Consider the following 20,031-nt stretch of genomic DNA (forward strand, 5'->3'; position numbering starts at 1 on the left):
CTCCCTTATTATTTTGTTGTTTCAAGTCTTCTAGGCCCTGTGGTAATCTGAGACAAGATTTTGCTTGCATTAAAACCACTACTATTCTTTGCAGAAGAATATCAGTCTTTACTCATAGAATCTTTACCAGTTAGAGTCCAAAGAAGTTTGAGCCCACCAGTGACTTGGTACAAATGCACTTAGCAAACTTCTCTTTTTGTGGTCCTGAACCTCTTCATCTTTTTTGAGGTTTTAAAATATGAACCTCTCAATTTTTCATGCTGTGTTCCAAGTTTTCCTTGAGATGGTGATTGGAGAGGTTGTAGTCTGTCCTTTTGATGAGGAAGCTTATTTTCTGAATGGAGTCTTGGCCAAGGCAGAGCTTGCATTGGAATGAAGGAGCCACACTAGCTGCTTTGGAGCACAGTTCAATATCCTAGCTAAAATGGCTCATGGTTTTCCTTTTGAATCTTTTCACATATGATGAGACATGAGCTTTGGAGACATAAACTGAGGGTGAAAGCAGGCAAACATCATCTGTTTACTTAGACATTTGTAACAGGTAACATACCTGGTGTCATAAAGAACAAGAAAATTACGTGTAGCATCTGTGGGGAAGAGGCTTCTTTTCTCAGCAGATCCACTATAGTAGACTGAATAACTAACCCAAATTCTTCACCTTGCCTTATAACCACGAACTTTGCTATGTAAATGAAAGTCCTACTGCTGGCCAAGTGTCTTTGCCACTGTCATGTGGAAAGTTTCCCTTAGATAGCTGCTATCCTTTCAACATGGGCACTAGAATGAACATACATGGTGCAGACCTGAGCCCATCTGCAGAGAACAGATAAGTACAGTGGAACCTGCAGGATGAAGCAGAGGTACCCAGGCCCTGGTTAGCTGATCTCCCAACACGTGACCAGCAGGCATATGAAAGAAAATAAATGATGGCTGTTTTAAGGTAATAGTTATGTACCTTTTGCGATTTTTTTTATATTTTATTTTATTTTCACACTGTACAGCAAGGGGATCAAGTTATCCTTACATGTATACATTAAATTTTTCCCCCACCCTTTGTTCTGTTGCAACATAAGTATCTAGACATAGTTCTCAATGCTACTCAGCAGGATCTTATTGTAAATCCATTCTAAGTTGTGTCTGATAAGCCCAAGCTCCCGATCCCTCCTACTCCCTCCTTCTCCCATCAGGCAGCCAAAAGTCTTTTCTCCAAGTCCATGATTTTCTTTTCTGAGGAGATGTTCATTTGTGCTGGATATTAGATTCCAGTTATAAGTGATATCATATGGCATTTGTCTTTGTCTTTCTGGCTTATTTCACTCAGTATGAGAGTCTCTAGTTCCATCCATGTTGCTGCAAATGGCATTATGGCATTCTTTTTTATGGCTGAGTAGTATTCCATTGTGTATATATGCCACATCTTCCGAATCCAATCATCTGTGGATGGACATTTGGGTTGTTTCCATGTCCTGGCTATTGTGAATAGTGCTGCAACGAACATGCGAGTGCATGCGTCTCTTTTTAAGTAGAGTTTTGTCTGGATATATGCCCAAGAGTGGGATTGCGGGGTCATATGGAAGTTCTATGTACAGATTTCTAAGGTATCTCCAAACTGTTCTCCATAGTGGCTGTACCAGTTTACATGCCCACCAACAGTGCAGGAGGGTTCCCTTTTCTCCACAGCCCCTCCAGCACTTGTTATTTGTGGATTTACTACTGACGACCATTCTGACTGGTGTGAGGTGGTATCTCATGGTAGTTTTGATTTGCATTTCTCTAATAATCAGGGATATTGAGCATTTTCTCATGTGTTTGCTGGCCATTTGTATATCTTCTTTGGAGAAATGTCTATTCAGGTCTTTTGCCCATTTTTCCATTGCGTTGTTGGCTTTTTTTCTGTTGGGTTGTATAAGTTGCTTATATATTCTAGAGATTAAGCCCTTGTCAGTTGCATCATTTGAAACTATTTGCTCCCATTCTGAAAGTTGTCTTTTTGTTTTCTTTTGGGTTTTCCTTTGCTGTGCAAAAGCTTTTCAGTTTGATGAGGTCTCATGGGTTTATTTTTGCTCTTATTTCTATTGCTTTGGGAGACTGACCTGAGAAAATATTCATGAGGTTGATGTCAGAGAGTGTTTTACCTATGTTTTCTTCTAGGAGTTTGATGGCATCCTGTCGTATATTTAAGTATTTCAGCCATTTTGAGTTGATTTTTGTGCATGGTGTGAGGGTGTGTTCTCGTTTCATTGCTTTGCATGCAGCTGTCCAGGTTTCCCAGCAATGCTTGCTGAATAGACTTTCTTGTTCCCATTTTATGTTCTTGCCTCCCTTGTCAAAGATTAATTGACCATAGGTGTCAGGGTTAATTTTTGGGTTCTCTCTCTGTTCCATTGGTCTGTCTGTCTGTTTTGATACCAGTACCACATTGTTTTGATGACTCTGGCTTTGTAGTATTTCTTGAAGTCTGGGAGAGTTATGCCTCCTGCTTGGTTTTTGTTTCTCAGGATTGCTTTAGTGATTCTGGGTCTTTTGTGGTTCCATATAAATGTTTGATTGTTTGTTCCAGTTCTGTGAAAAATGTCATGGGTCATTTGATAGGGATTGCATTGAATCTGTAGAGTGCTTTGGGTAGTATGGCCATTTTTACAATATTGATTTTTCCAATCCAGGAGCATGGAATATCTTTCCATTTCTTTACATCTTCTTTGATTTCCTTGATTAAAGTTTTATAGTTCTCGGCATATAGGTCCTTTACCTCTTTGGTCAGGTGTATTCCGAGGTATTTGATTTTGTGAGGTGCAATTTTAAAAGGTATCGTATTTTTGTATTCCTTTTCTAATAGTTCATTGCTGGTATACAGAAATGAGACTGACTTCTGAATGTTCATCTTATATCATGTTACTTTGCTGAATTTATTAATCAGTTCAAGTAGTTTTGGGGTTGAGTCCTTAGGGTTTTCTATATATAGTATCATGTCGTCTGCATACAGTGACAGTTTGATCTCTTCTCTTCCTATATGGATGCCTTTTATTTCTTTGGTTTGTCTAATTGCTGTGGCTAGGACTTCCAAAACGATGTTGAAGAGCAGTGGTGAGAGTGGGCATCCCTGTCTTGTTCCAGATTTGAGTGAGAAGGCTTTCAGTTTTTCCCCATTGAGGATTATATTTGCTGTGGGCTTATCATAAATGGCTTTGATTATATTCAGGAATGTTCCCTCTATACCCACTTTGGCGAGGGTCTTGATCATGAATGGATGTTGGACTTTGTCAAATGCTTTTTCTGCATCTATTGAGATGATCATATGGTTTTTGACTCTTCCTTTGTTAATATTGTGTATGATGCTGATTGATTTGCGTATGTCGAACCATCCTTGTGAACCTGGGATGAACCCTACCTGGTCATGGTGTATAATTTTTTTGATATGTTGTTGGATTTGGTTGGCTAAGATTTTGTTGAGAATTTTTGCATCTATATTCATCAATGATACTGGGCGCTAGTTTTCTTTTTTGGTGGTATCTCTGTCTGGTTTTGGAATGAGGGTGATGATGGCCTCATAGAATGTCTTTGGGAGTATTCCTTCTTCTTCAACCTTTTCAAAGCATTTAAGGAGGGTGGGCACCAGTTCCTCTTTATATGTTTGATAGAATTTGCCTGTGACGCCATCTGGTCCTGGACTTTTATTTGTAGGGAGTGTTTTTATGACCTCTTCAATTTCATTTCTAGTGATCGGTCTGTTCAGTTGGTCTGTTTCTACTTGATTCAGTTTTGGCAGGCTGTAAGATTCTAGAAAATTGTCCATTTCTTCCAGATTGTCAAACTTGTTGCCATACAGTTGTTCATAGTATTCTCTTATGGTTTTTTTTTGCATTTCTGCTGTATCCGTTGTGATTTCTCCTTTTTCATTTATAATTTTGGTTATTTGGGTTCTTTCTCTCCTCTTTTTAGTGAGTCTGGCCAGGGGTTTGTCAATTTTGTTTACCTTTTCAAAGAACCAGCTCTTGGTTTTATTAATTTTCTCTATTGTTTTTTGAATCTCTATTTTATTGATTTCTTCTATGATCTTTATAATTTCATTCCTTCTGCTGACTTTAGGTCTTTTTTGTTCTTTTTCTAATTCGTTTAGGTGGAGGGTTAAGTTGTCAATTTTGTATCTCTCTTCTTTTTTGAGGAGGGCCTGTATTGCTATAAATTTCCCTCTGAGCACTGCTTTTGCAGCATCCCATAGATTTTGAGAGGTGTGTCTTCATTATCATTTGTTTCAAGGTATTTTTAAATTTCCTTCTTGATTTCCTCATTGACCCATTGGTTTTTGAGTAGCATGTTGTTTAGTCTCCATGGAGTAGGTTTTTTCTCTTTCCTTTTCCCATGGTTGATTTCTAATTTCATGGCATTGTGGTCAGAGAAGATACTTGAGATAATTTCTATGCTCCTAAATTTATTGAGGTTAGCTTTGTGTCCCGATATGTGGTCGATTCTTGAGAATGTTCCATGAGCATTTGAGAAGAATGTGTATTCTGCTTTTTTTGGATGTAGTGTCCTGAAGATATCAATTAAGTCTAACTTTCTATTGTTTCCTTTAGGATCTCTGTTGCTTTATTGGTTTTCTGTCTAGAGGATCTGTCCTTTGATGTGAGGGGGGTATTTAGGTCTCCTACTATGATTGTCTTCCCATCAATTTTTCCCTTTATGTCTGTTAGTATTTGTTGTATGTATCTGGGTGCTCCTGTATTTGGGGCATATATGTTGACGATAGTAACATCCTCTACTTGGATGGATCCCTTAATCATTAAATAGTGTCCTTCTTTGTCTGTCTTTATGTCTTTTGTTTTAAAGTCTATTTTGTCTGATATGAGTGTTGCAACTCCTGCTTTTCTGTTATGTCTATTGGCGTGAAATATTTTTCCCCACCCTTTCACTTTCAGTCTATATGTATCCTTTGTCCTAAGGTGAGTTTCTTGTAGGCAGCATATTGAAGGTTTTTGCCTTTTTATCCACTCAGCCACTCTGTGTCTTTTGATTGGGGCATTCAGTCCATTGATATTTAAGGTGATAATTGATAGATGATTATTTATTGCCATTTTGAACCTCGTGTTCCAGTTGATTCTATGGTTCTCCATTCTTCCTTTCTTTTTTTTTTTTTTGGTTGGGTGGTCTCCGGTTATTATCCGCTTGAGTGTTTTTTTTTTTAATTTTTCATTTTTTGCCAATGCAATATTTGGTTTTGGCTTGTGGTTGCCCTGTTTTTTAAGTACGCTAACCCCTTCCTATAATTGTGTGTTTTAGCCTGATGGTCCTGTAGGTTCAAACACTTCATTACTATATTAAAATTAAGAAGAGAAAGATATAATCAAAGAAAAAGGGTTATTTTTTTCCTAATATCTTTTGCCCACGTTTTAAGATTTTGATGACTCTTTTTTTTCTTTTTAATTTTATTTTGTTTGAAGCATGTTCATGATTAAATCTGTATGCTGGCTTATTTGAGTGACTGCTCTCTGATTGTGGTTTCCTCAGTCCTAGTTCTTCCTCTTTTTTTTTTCTTTTTCTTCCCTTTCTTTCCTTCCTTTCTTTTTGGTTTAGAGAAGCCCTTTCAGTATTTCTTTTAGCCTGGGTTTTGTATTGCTGTATTCTTTTAGCTTCTGTTTGTTGGAAAAATTTTTTATTTCTCCTTCTATTTTAAATGATATTCTTGCTGGATAGAGTATCTAGGTTGCATATTTTTTCCTTTTAGCACTTTAAATATCTCTTGCCACTCCCTCCTGGCCGGTAGTGTTTCTGTTGAGAAATCAACTGATAATCTTATGGAGGTTCCCTTGTAGGTAGCATTCTGCTTTTCTCTTGCTGCCTTTTGGATCCTCTCTTTATCACTAACTTTTGCAGTTTTTATTATGATGTGTCTTGGTGTGGGTCTATTTGGGTTCAATTTGTTTGGGGCCCTCTGTGTTTCCTGTATCTTGAACTCAGTATCCTTTAGACTTGGGAAGTTTCCAGTGATGATTTCTTCAAATATATTTTCCATTCCCTTATCTTTTTCTACTCCTTCTGGAATTCCTATTATGCGTAGATTGTCTTGCTCTATATTATCCCATAGGTCTCTTATATTTCTTTCATTTTTTTTTTGTCCTTTTGCCATTTCTTGGGCCGCTCCCGTGGCATATGGAGGTTCCCAGGCTAGGGGTCTAATCAGAGCTGTAGCCACCGGCCTATGCCAGAGCCACAGCAACACGGGATCCGAGCTGCATCTGCAACCTACACCACAGCTCACGGCAATGCTGGATCGGTAACCCACTGAGCGAGGCCAGGGATCGAACCCGCAACCTCATGGTTCCTAGTCGGATTCGTTAACCACTGTGCCACAACGGGAACTCTGCTTTCATGTTTTTTGATTTGGTTTTCTGTCTGCTGACCTGATTGGGTGATTTCCATTATTCTATCTTCCATATCACTGATTCATTCTTCTGCATTATTCATTCTGGTTCTTACTGCCCTTAGTTCAGTTTGTATCTCTGCAAATGAATGTTCTAGTTTTTCTTGGCTCCTCCTTATATGTTCTAGTTCCTTTCTGAGGGTATCTGCATTACTGTTCATATCTTCTCTTAATTCCTTCAGTATTTTCACTATTTCTCTTTTGAACTCCAGGTTTGTCTTACTGCAGAGATCTGTTTCATTGTTGACTGTTTTAGGTGAGTTCTCCTGTTGGTATGACTCGGGGTGATTTCTCAGCTTTTTCATCTTGCTTGTTGTTTTCTTTTTCCTGGGGGAGTTGTACTATCTGTGATTGGGCAGTGTTTGCCTTGTCACTGCCATGGAATGTTTCCTGAGGGCTGGCATTGTTGGTCAGTCTTTTTTGAGGCAGTGTAGCTTTTCTAGAGTGTTGATGGGGCTAGCAGGGTCTCTCTGAAGCAAAGGAGGACTTCCTGACGGCAGACAGGACTGGGAGGTCCACACCACGATGGTAGCAGATTTCACTCGGTCAGGCAGAGCTTTCTCTGTTGTTTTTAGGCTGTGGGGTTCTTGCAGGGGGTTGGCGGTGTTGAGCAGCTGTTCCTCAGGAGTGCAGCACCCCCCGAGGGCTGGAGCAGCTATCTGGGTCACTGGGAACCCAAGAGGCTCTTCCCTAGGGCAGCCCAACTCCGAAGGACTGTCTGAGAATGTAGGCAGATCTTTTTATGGCCCGGCCAGGCTCGTTGTAGCTTTTCTGGGCTGCAGGAGGTCCTGCAGAGAACTGGCAGCCCACAGAGTCCTGTGCAGCTGTTCTGCTAGAGTGCAGCACCCCCCGAGAGCTGGAGCAGCTAGCTGGGCTGCTGAAAACCCAAGAGGCTCCTCCCCAGTGCAGGCCGACTTGAAAAGACTGTCCGACAATTAGGCAGATCTTTTCACGGCCTGGCCAAGCTTGTTCTAGCTTTTCTGGGCTGCAGGCCTTTTCTCGGGGGCTGGTGGTGTTTGGTGTTGCTCCGCAGGGGTATAGCCCCTTCAAACGGCAAGCAGGCCTGTGCATGGTCAGCCCCTGTGGTGGTAGGCTTCAGGCAATTGTTGAGGCCAGCCCTCCTGGATGGCAGGCAGCCTTAGGTCTGGTGAGTGCATAAGGGGGAGCGGGGGGGAGGGGATGCACTGGGAAGCACAGCTTTCTGATAGCTAGCAGCCGGTAAGCTTGTCGTGGCATGGGGAGTATTCTATGGGGACCGACCCCATCTTCTCTCCCCTCCCCAACAGGGGCGCAGACCCAGCTCTTCTCCCAGGTTCCCTCTGATATGGCTTTCCACTTCCCCACCCTTAGAGTATTGCTTCCTCCCTCTGCGACAGCTTTGCTTTCTAGTCTCCCAGTCAGTCTCTGCCCTATCAAATTTGACAGACCGGTTTCTAGACCTCCCAAGCAGTCTCCGCTCCACCCTGCCTCCCCAGCCCTTTCCTGGGGACTAACTTCCAGAGCCAAGGTCTCGGTGCCCAGCCCCCACCCAGGCGTCTCAATTTTTGGTGACTGTGCCCATAGTTCAGAAGATCTGTTCGGTTCTTGCTCTGCTTGTCAGAACTCCAACTTACTGCTGCACTCTTCTCTGCACCTGGAGATTCCTCCAGTTTGTTTGATCTTTCCCTCGAGTAGGTGACTTTCCAGGGTGTAGGATCCCTTTCTTTCTGCAGTTCCCTTTCGGGAGTGCCTATCCAGCTTGGATTCACCTTCTCTCACTCTCCTCTTTTCTCTTGTTTTACCTAGTAATGTCACAAAATTCTTGCCGTTATTGGAGTTTAGGTTCTTCTGCCAGTGATTGGTTGCTGTTCTGTGCGAGTCATTTATCCTGTAGATGTATTTTTTTTGTTGTGTTTGTGGGAGAGGGTGAGCGTATCCCCCTACTCTTCCACCATCTTGTCTCCTCTCTCCTTTTGTGATTTTGCCCTTCCATGGACATTTAATGTTGTCTGGGAACATTTTTAGTTGTCACAACTTGAGGGGTGCTACTTGCATCTACTGGGTAGAAGCCAGAGATGCTGATAAATATGTTAAAATGCACTGGACAGCCCCCTGTTATGAAGAATTGTGTGGCCCCAAAATGTCAATAGTGCTGCTATGAAGAAATTCTATTTTAAGGTGATAGCTAATTGATATACCCACCTTCTGCTTTCTGCTATAGACACTCCCTTACCCTCACAAAAAAAGAGTTAAAATTGGCCAGAAACCAGAATCATCACTACACAAAAGCTTACTAGTAAGCAGGATGTTATGCCTCTAAGGCAAAACTACTCTGTGCTGCCCTGTGGGGTTTTTGTTTGTTTGTTTGTTTGTTTTGTCACAATACTAAGTACAGCTAGGCAGGACCTATATCCTTGGGAATAAATCCAACTATCTCTTTCTTTTTTTCTTCTTTTCCTTCTCTAGGATCTCTTCTGAATTTCTTGCTTACCCATGTTCTTGCTTTTTAGATGATCCTGAACTTGCCTCCATGCCCCATGGTATAGGTTAGTTTCCATTAAGCATGAGAGCTTTCTGCAACTTGCTCAGCTGTAAATTCAGTGATACTCTGATTTCCATTATGCTGTTTTCTTTAGTACCTAGGCTCTCCCAGGAACCCTGAGGGGAAGAAGGTGTTTAACATAACGGAAGAAGGTGTTTAACATAACAGGATGCAGGCAGTTTTTGGTCCCAAGTGGTAATATCATCAAGTAGCACTAAAACTTGTCCCTGAGATCCTCATAGGCTCACAACTGTTAGTTTGTTTGGTAAAAATGTTAACATCTATAGAAGTTCCAAGAAGAGAGTGTGAAAATCACTGGGAAAGACTTCATGGAGAAAATAGGAAACATTCAACAACTATTTGTCAAACCAATTTCAAATAGGTACACTTGGCTTTTAAGTCTTCAATGCCTTTCAAAAGGTAACCTCAACATTTTTTCTGCCTAGTCTTATCTACTCTAGTCTCTTTTTGTCCTCCACACAGGAAAGAAACAAGATGACTTACTGATCTTTAATAAGCTCTTATATGAACTCTTCTTTTTGTATCTAATTCAATCCCCTGTACTTACAGTAATCCAGGTATGAAAAAGCTGGCTTAGAATAGGATAAGGAGGAATAGAGAAATGACTTGATAAAGACAATAGAGCAGAGGGAAGAGTTTCTGATTCCAGGTATTAAGTTTGGGGACTAATAGAGTTGTGGGATGTTACTAGAAATAAAGAATTCGAGAAAAGAAACTAAGACTTAGGAAGCACTGGCTAATATGCCAGGAACTGTTTTTCTCACTTTTGTGTATTATTTAAATTAGAAGTAGAGTAAATGCAAAGAGGGAAGGTGGTATGTTTGGAAATAGAATCTAGAGTTTGGAAAAGTGGAACAGTCAGTGGTAATGTCCAACGGGCAATTGGAAATATAGTTCTTGATTTTAGGTGAGAGGTCAGGTTTGTTACACAGAAGAATTTTTGAGGAGCAAAAACAGAGGTGACGTTTGCAGCTATGAAAAATCACCATGGGCCTCCTTGAGCTAGTCTAAAAGTCTTACCACCATTTAGAATAGAATATTACGTATCATAAACCACTGTCATTGGCATATATTAGAAAAATCCCAGGATGTATTTTACTATTTTCTTTCTATGTTTAATACATAATAGACCTTATTAATTATATAAAAAGCTTTTGAAGTATAAGCTGTAATGCCTTTTTTTTGGGGGGGGGGTCTTTTTAGGACTGCACCTGCAGTGGTTGGAAGTTCCCAGGCTAGCAGTTGAATTGGAGCTGTAGCCTCTGGCCACAGCTACAGCCATAGTAGCAATGTCAAATCCAAGCCATGTCTGCAACCTACACCACAGCTCACAGCAATGCTGGATCCTTAATCCACTGAGTGGGGCCAGGAATTGAACCTGCATCCTCGTGGATACTAGTTGTGTTCATTACTGCTGAGCCACTATAGGAACTCCTAAGCTGTAATGCTTTTGTTAGAATTTGCTGGACTCATGACCTACTCTGCTAATGAAATAATCATTAGATTTAGATTTGAGTGAGCAAGCGACTTCTGGGTATTGTGGAATGTAATCAAGTTGCTCTTTTAAAACTCAGCCCCATGGATGATTTGTTATTAGACTCAAGAAGTGGGCAGCAGATACGGCTTTAGGCTTAAATATCAAGCTCCAGTGCTATTCTCCATTCTTCATTCTGTATGTGATTAAGTAATTCATGGCACTAAAAGAAGTGAAAGGAAGAATAATAATCCGAACTCTCTGACCCCAGGGGTTTCCCCCACTGACATGTTCTTTGGCTCTTGAAATGTAACCTGGTTAGAGGAAAAAACTGTGATTAAGGATCAGTTACCTATTGATATAACTAGTAAGCATAATTTAACGATGGACCTGGTCAGTGATAGTGTTAGTATATTTACTATAAAAAAAACTTCTCCTAGAAGAAAAATTGAAAAGTTGTAAAGATACTGATAGAAAAGTAGGAAAGTGGTTAGAAACTGAAAGCACATTATACTTGACTCCTGACCTTTTGCTCTGACTTTTCTGATCCCATTTATTTTTCAGTTGCGTGCTTGTCCTTGCTCTTTAAATTCCTTTTTTTCTTGGCATTTATATTTATAGCTGTTCTTTTGCATAATAGAATACTCTGCTTGTGTGAGTTTGATGTGTTTCCTTTAAATATATGATGAAAGTAGCTTCTCTCTATGCTGCATCAAGAATATTTCCCTCACAAGCACAGGGATAATACACTTAAGATGCATTAATGGAACTTGGTTTAAATGAAAGCCATTCTTCATTTCATATATCCAGCACTCTCTTTTAAAGGACAGTGACTTTATTATTCAAAGCCACATTTAACCAGAAGAATTTTCGCCAGAGTTAGCCACTCAATCACAGAGCAGAAATGAAATTGTATGCTGCTTATAGCCCAAGTGCAACTGCCTTATTGAACATTTTAGCAGATTATACCAATGCTATGATTATAGGGAATCTATTATGAGAAGTTTTCTAAGTTACAGACCAAGAAATTCATTGAATTTCAATCAGATATGGTACATATCAAATTATAATTATTAATGGGGGCTTTCTACTCTTCTTTGAAGCAGGAGCACAACAACTCAATGGCCCTTCACTCTTTGTTTTGCATTCTTTCAGACAGTTTTAGTGACTCCAGTTGAATCTCCTGTTAATTTTTGTCCAAACTTATTTGACTATCAAATAAATGATGCTGTTTCGGAATGATTTGTTCAGCTACTGTGATTTTAAAGTTTCCATTTTTGTTCGCTGAACAAATTCTTAATTATCTCAGGGCAATTGAAATGCTCCACAAATCTTTGTGCAGTCAAAGTTATTTCTGTGAATAATGTACAAACTAACCTCTGGGGAGCCCATCTATATTTGAAAGGTTTACTAATGGGCTGCTTCTTCCCCTTGCACATATGCTGGTTTATAATTTACAGCAGCCCTCCAGGAGCTGTGTCTAATCCCATGGCCCTGCTGCACATCACAGCACACAGCTCTCAGCTGCCACAAATCCCTGGCTGGGAACTTTCTGTTCTCTTCTTTCCCTACAGTTTGTGGTATTTTGTTTCTGTGGTTTTAGTATTAACTATTATTTAATTGAGCCCAAATGTGGTAAGTTTTGTGTCATTAAAAGCCTTGAATAACTTCTTTGAAGATAGAGATTTACATTTTCTAAAATATTTTTACTTTTCAGTCCAAGAAACATGGATTGTCATTATTTCTTTTTATAATCAAGGATTGGTCAAGGAGTCAAGACAATTGGAATGTTCTGAGAGTGTTTTTTTTGTGTTTTTTTTTCTCCCATTGCTATTCATTATCACCCACCTGCATGCCAGATCTGCTGCCCTTTCTTCCTTTGCAGACATTTCTTTAAATCAAGGATGAATCTCTTTGGGATTAGCAGTTGTCTTTTGTTTTTGAGTTTCTTCAGCATATGTTCACACTTGAACTTGTGAAATGGAAGAAAGCCAAATTAATTACACTTTTTCAGTTCTTGACATGCATTTTTTAATCAGCTGCCATCATGTTAGCTTAATGCCTCCTATATTAGGGGCTTCTATTAAAGGAACTTAATTGCATTTTGTTATTTTTAGTTTTGAAATTCCCAAGTATTTTACAGGACTAAATTTAGTAGTATGTTTGTAGTGTTTTATTTTATTTTCAATATTATCTTTGTCTGAAATTCAACCCAATACCTCTTTTTGATTTTTGATCTTTTCTTCTATAGTACTGATTTTTTGTAGTTTCTCACTATTTTTCCTATATCCTGCTTCCAGTTAGAGGCAAACTAGATATATTAGCTTTGGGATCTGAAACTGACAAAGCTTTCTGATCTCTTTCTTTCCAGAGGAAATTGCTTTCTTATTAGTGAAAACTATCTTCTGCTTATTGAATTTGGAGCAAACCTAACTCAGGCATCCCATTTCATTTAATAATAAAACATTTTATATTCACATTGCTTCTAATTTAATTTTTTCTTAGTATAATCCTAAAAATTGTATATCTTGTAGAAAAAAATAATTCATTGCCTATTCTTGGTATTTGGAAAGTTAGATTTTGCATCAGTATTTTGATTTATTAAAAGCTGTTCTTGCAAAAGTATATACCATTAAGAGCAAGTTATTTGTTGTACTAGTCATTCTTATAAATTGCTTTGCTCTTTCTTAAGCTTTGTCACATTCTTGGAACTATCTCAAAGGAAGCCTAATGCCTATGGAGAAGAGAGATTCAGTCTATCTTGAACGTAGAAATATAGGATAGCCATGGAAATATAACATTAAGGCCATAATTACTGATTTACATTGGTAATACAACAGTCTCCCTTTCCTATTAAAATTTTTGTCAGGAGAAATGATGAATCATGTGACATTTCCCTTTTCATTATATTCTCTGTGATGAGAATATGAGACTATGAAATGCCTATTACATTTATGAATGATGGCCGAGTGCAGTAACATTTTGATTGGTGCAAGTGAGTGTCTGTGTGTGTGTGTGTGTGTCTGCTCTGTATTTTTGGCCAACTGCCTCATTCAGTTTGACTATGCAGCATTCTTACTACACAGTTCAAAGAATTAGATAACCCAAATGCAGAATACTAAGAACCTAGAACTCAAAGGCAACATTAATCTCACAATGCAATTTTCTCATTAAAATAAGATTGTAGTGATATATGCCAATATCATAATATGAACTGTTCTCATTAGATGATTGGTATTCAAATTTGACAAGGAACAAATTGAAACAAATTCTTCTCAAGATAATTTATTGTATTTGTTTCTCAAAGCATACTATAGTGTTGATAGGCCATTGGGTAATTATAGAATTTTTTAATATGAATACAAAAGGCATAAGATGCATAAGGATCATACTTTTGTGTTTTAGAATGTTGTGTCAATTACTGGCCATGAGGTACTTGTAAATCCTCCTCCAGGTGGCAGTGGCCCTGGGACATAGGAAAGAATCAGAGTGCAGGAAGCATGTAATATACTTCCAGTTCTATCAGAGAGTAGACTGGAATCCATGTTTTTTCCTGGTATTTTTTTCAGTTGACTGCTCTAAAATCTTCCATTCTTATCAATCTCAATCATCACTCTGCTCTTGGGCACCATGACAACATTTATTCCCTCTTCCCTGGGAGAACAAGTCAGTGTTGAGAACTTGGGAAATCTGAGATGAAAATGTTCAACAAAATCCCCTTGCTAATGTCAAAACTATTGCTATTCACTTTTGTTCAAAGTGAACTGTGGTAGTTCAGCTCAAGTTCCTAAAGTGACTCTGCCATTGCCTGTAGGTTTCTTGACTTACCATTAGAAAATGACAACATTCTGATTAATACACTCTGACTTTGTACCTCTATTACCATAATGAAACAATAATTGCCTTAAAAACAGCAACTTTGTATGAATTTATTAATATATTGCTCACAATTTTAGGTATGGAGCACCTTACACTTAATAACTATTCAGTGCATATTTATAGAATTGAATTAAGAGCCCAGTAAGGGGAAATGAGCTTATACTCCACAACAGTTAGGATTTTAACTACTTTGCTGTTGAGCTTACTACATGGATATTGAAAGCCATTAAGTGGCTATTTCTAAATGCCTCTTATTTGTTCAGCTAACATTTATTGAGTCTAGGTGCCCAGTATTGTGCTGGAAGTTAGGGACAGAGAGGAGTTATTAAGAGCCCAGGCCTTCAAGGGACTCCCAACAACAGGACATCTTTAGGAATATTTAGCTGGATTAGGTGCTAGATTAGTTCAAAGTTCAGATCTCAGTGTTGCTGAGGTCAAAATAATTGATTTAATTATTTCAGTCCATTTAATTAGACACAATTCTTTATGGCTTCTCTCAGGCCCATGTTGCTGATCACAAGCTTGGCGATAGATTAAATGTGTATCTGTGTCCAGTTATTACTGCTACGGAGAAAACACCTCTAAACGAGTAACCCAGGTGGTCAGTAGCATCATCTTTTACAAAGAACATTTTCACCTCTGAGATGATTTTTTTGTTCTTTTAGGCTTACAGTTATGGAAATCAACTTTGAATTTGGTTGGATGCTTGACAGGAAAAATTAACTCTGAATGCTTGACAGGAAAAAAGCTTGGTCTGTAGAAACTTCTTTGTGTAGTTATTGCTGACTTTAATTATATAATAGGTGACAGTGCTATAGCAAATGTCCAATATCTAGTAGCCTGTACAGAATCTTTGGGAGAATTATAAAAAGGAAGCTTTTCTAGGAAGATGAATTAGAAAGAGGTACCCTTTTCCTGGGAAGCTCATGCAGCCCTACATCAGAATGCAGAGTTTAGTTAGCAGAGAGCACAGATTAAATTTCAGCCCCATCCATACTCTCTGCCAGATCCCTTTGTGTTTTAGACAAAATGAACAAATGTAGTCCATAGCCCTGGCACTCGAAGGTGAAATGAAATTTAATCTGTGACTCTATAATGATATCCACTTAGTTTTTAACCTTAAAGAGAATGCAGATCCTATTTCCATAAAGATTCTCCATTTAAAAGCTCTTCGTTAATGACATGTCTCAAGCCTTATTTCAATGTGCAAGTTCACCTACAAATGCTTAAGACAACTTGTTGTCTTGAGAGAGCAGCTGAGTGCTACTTCCTAAGCTCTCTGGGATAGGTGTGAATTGAAAATGTGGGAAAGTGAGGAACATTAAACAATCTGTTTCTCAATGAGTGACAGGTGTATAGTACATATTATCATCTTTATGCTATTTGATAAATGATATTTATACTCTGCGGTTTATATTGCTTTGCTTATTTGTGAGGAGCCTGTCAGAATTATTGTATTTTTTTTTAGACTATTTGTTTTTTGTTTTGTTTTGTTTTGTTTTGCTTTATTTAGGGCCGCTCCCACGGCATGTGGAGGTTCCCAGGCTAGAGGTCGAATCGGAGCTGTAGCCACCGGCCTACACCAGAGCCATAGCAACGCAGGATCCGAGCCATATCTGCAACCTACACCACAGCTCAGGGCAATGCCGGATCCTTTAACCCACTGAGCAAGGCCAGGGATTGAACCTGCAACCTCATGGTTCCTAGTCAGATTCGTTAACCACTGCGCCACGACGGGAACTCCCAGAATTATTGTATTTTTTAACTGCATCATTGTAAATTGTGAGATTTCTGTGTTAAAAGGCTAGGATTCTTTTCATAAATTAAAATTTTTTTTTAATTTTAATTTTTATTTTTGCCATTTCTTGGACGCTCCCACGGCATATGGAGGTTCCCAGGCTAGGGGTTGAATCAGAGCTGTAGCCACCAGCCTACACCAGAGCCACAGCAACGCGGGATCCCAACCTACACCACAGCACATGGCAATGCCAGATCCTTCACCCACTGAGCAAGGCCAGAGATCGAACCCCCAACTTCATCGTTCCTAGTCAGATTCATTAATCACTGCGCCACAACGGGAAGTCCAAAAGGTTAGGATTCTTTTTAAACCTAGCTGATTAAGTAAGAAAAAGGCCCTTTAACTTTTGTGAATCTAAGCAGGTAGCATTGTAGTCTTAAGTAACACAACAGTGGCCCACCTTCATCTATCTATATAAGCATGTGTTTTATGCTAGGTATTTTATATCACTAAATTTATATAGATTAAAAATGGCTTAAATTTTTCTCCACTTATTTGGCACAGTAGAGAAATGTGAACAATACAATACTGACCCTGATTTTTTTCTGACTCTCCCCCTATTTGCTACTGGGGCAGTGATTTTGTTGTCTGTTTCATTCTAATATGCCCAGATCCTATAATAGTGTCACTATATTAAGCATATTTTCAATATATACATATTTGAATAAATAATGAGTTAATTTTTAAAAATTGTATCACCATTACAATTTTTTAAAAATATAATATATGCTGATTTTTGACACCTAAACTAGGACTAGTTGGGACATCCACAGAACAATTGGCAGTTAAACTTAGGATATTTTCTGGTGAGTCTAGAATTCATTGCCTACGTGTTTCTTTTGAAGGAGGCCTACAGGGAGTAGGTCCATCTTGTCATTAATTAAGAGAACATCAGGCATGGTTGACTAGAAAGAAGTTTTATGACTCTGCCATTATCCTAGCCCTCTTCTTTTCTTTGTGGGTAGTTCAACCAGAAGAAGGCTAAAGAAATGAGGGTGGGCAAATTTTAGAAACACGTATACTGAGTGGAAAGGACATTTCATCAAGCTTGGATTTGCAGTAAAATTATATCATTCTAATATATATATATTCACCAATTTTTACAATCGACAGGCTAAATTTTCTGGCAAGCTGATTGTGTGGTTTATCTGTGGACCTAATTTTCAAAGATATAATGAATTATGTGTATATAGATTACTGTATAAATTGCATTTGCTAGAAATATCTCTGATTTATTTTAAGAATATATGTTTTGCATTCTAACATGAATTTTCTATAATTGGGAAAGATAGGAGAGATCTTGACCTGGATTATTTAACAATCACATATGAATGCAAACCAGGCAATTGTTAGCCTTTCCATTTGCAAAGCTAATTAACTGGCAGATATTTGTAGCTCCTCAAGCCAACAATCTTATAAATTATTTGCATTAGGTATTCAGGAATGCAGAACATATTAGAATGACTCTGTGATAGGATCATAATTTGAAGTGATATATGATTTGTTGTTTCATAACATTTTGGGAATATACAAAATAGTTCAGTGTAGTAATTTGATATACATGAGTAGGTCCCATTGGTTTATTTTTTATTTTATTTCTATTGCCTTGGGAAACTGACCTAAGGAAACATTTTTATGGTTAGTATCAGAGAATGTTTTGCCTTTGTTCTCTTCCAGGAATTTTAGGGTATCTTGTCTTATGTTTAAGTCTTTAAGCCATTTTGAGTTCTTTTTTGTGCATGGTGTAAGTGTGTGTTCTACTTGCACTGATTTACATGCAGCTGTCCAATTTTCCCAGCACTACCTGCTGAAGAGACTGTCTTTTTCACATTTTATATTCCTGCCTCCTTTGTTGAAGATTAATTGACTATAGGTGTCTGGGTTTATTTCTGGGTTCTCAATTCTGTTCCATTGGTCTGTATGTATGTTTTTGTATCAGTACCACACTGTCTTGATTACTGCAGCTATGTAATATTGTGTGAAATCTGGGAGAGTTATGCTTTGTGTTTTGATTTTGTTCCTCAGGATTGCTCTGGCAATTCTGGGTCTTTTATGGTTCCATATAAATATGGGGGTTTTTCATTCTAGTCCTGTGAAAAATGTCATGGGTAATTTGATAGGGATTGCATTGAATCTGTAGATTGCTTTGGGTGGTATGGCCATTTTTACAATATTAATTTTTCCAACCCATGAGCATGGAATATCTTTCCATTTCTTTGAATTCTCTTTGATTTTCTTGATTAATGTTTTATAGTTCTCAGCATATAAGTCTTTCACTTTCTTGGTCAGGTTTATTCCTAGGTATTTCATGTTTTGGGGTGTGATTTTAAAAGGTATTTTGTTCTTATATTCCTTTTCTAATATTTCATTGTTAAACAGAAATGCAGCCGATTTCCAAATGTTAACCTTATATCCTGCTACTTTGCTGAATTCATTGATCAGTTCAAGTAGTTTTTGTGTTGAGTCCTTAGGGTTTTCTATATAGAGTATCATGTCATCTGTATTCAGTGACAATTTTACCTCTTCACTTCCAATTTGGATACGTTTTATTTCTTTTATTTGTCTGATTGCTATGGCTAGGACTTCAATACTGTGTTGAATAACAGTGGTGATAGTGGACATCCTTGTCTTGTTCCAATTTTAGCTGAAAGGATTTTACCTTCTCTTTGTTGATATATAGATAAATATATCTGATAGAGATGATTTAACTACAAGTCATGAAGCTATAACCTGTCTAGTTTTAGAGACTCAGGGAAGAGCTCTTTCCCGCAAATTTCTTTCTCCTACTGAGAAATGATCATACTTCCCCTTTGCTCCAGACCAGTCCTGTATGTATTGCATCTATCTCCCTCGCATAATTATTAATAGACCTATTTTCATTCTCAAAAATATTCTTGTTTTGATAAGAAATTATTTGAACACACTTACTTCTAATAATTCCCTTAACACTAGAATTTTATACTTTAGTATGAATACAATTTAGGAGCTTTCCTACAAGTACTCCTATTAGAAAATCAGATCAGGAGGAGGTACAGCCTCTAAGAAGGTGCAAGGGACACTTAAATGGAAGGTTGGGGAAATAGACACCAACTTAATGTACTTCACAGGTATTCCAGAGAAATAAACTTTCAGGAATCTAAATATATTTACTCACGCTTATGTTTCTTATTCCCCCTTCCTTTCTCTTTGATGTGGAAACTAAAATAAGAAAGTCTAGAAACAGAAAACCTGGAAGAACTATTGATCAGTTTCCCTTAGGTAATATATAACTGCCTACCTTTGGGTAATTTTTATTCATAGCATTTCAGCTTTATTTTAATGCCTGTCTCCCTCTGCTTCTCTCTTTGTCTCTGGGTTTCCCATTGCATTCTCCTGTTTCTAGTTTGCTTTATATTCCTTACATGCATTATTCTCTTTCTCATTCTCTTTCTGTCTCCCTCTGTCATTCTCTATCTCGTCTTCCTCTACCTCTTCCTAAGTTTGCTTCCATCTTGCCTTTCTGCTTGCTCTTCTAAAACAATAAGTCTAAGAGCTCAACATATGTAGCAGAGTACTCCAAAATATTTATACAGCTTGAACGTCAACATATGCTATTATAATTGTTGGTTTGGGGTATCTGTAATTTATACATTTTCATGTGACTTTATTTATATTTGCAGAATTTATTTGCCTTTTGATTAGTCAACAGAATTTTTTTTTATCATGTGCTGTAGACTCAGGACTTTGATAAGAATTTTGTAAATCTAGTAGAATAGAGCAATGTAGTTAGGGAAGATGTGATTTTAGTGAGCATTACAAGCTGGAATGTGGAATGCTCCCAATTTATAAATAGGGTATGTCTCAAAATTATTTTGGAGATAGTCACTTAGAAATCAGAATGCCTTTTCCTCACAGAAAAAAATATTGCGTGGCCACCATAA

Source organism: Sus scrofa, chromosome 1 (genome assembly GCF_054392235.1).
Source record: "Sus scrofa isolate SSC_HxYL_T2T_F1_AM1 chromosome 1, Sscrofa_HxYL_maternal_Yorkshire_Landrace_v2.0, whole genome shotgun sequence".
NCBI lineage: Eukaryota > Metazoa > Chordata > Mammalia > Artiodactyla > Suidae > Sus > Sus scrofa.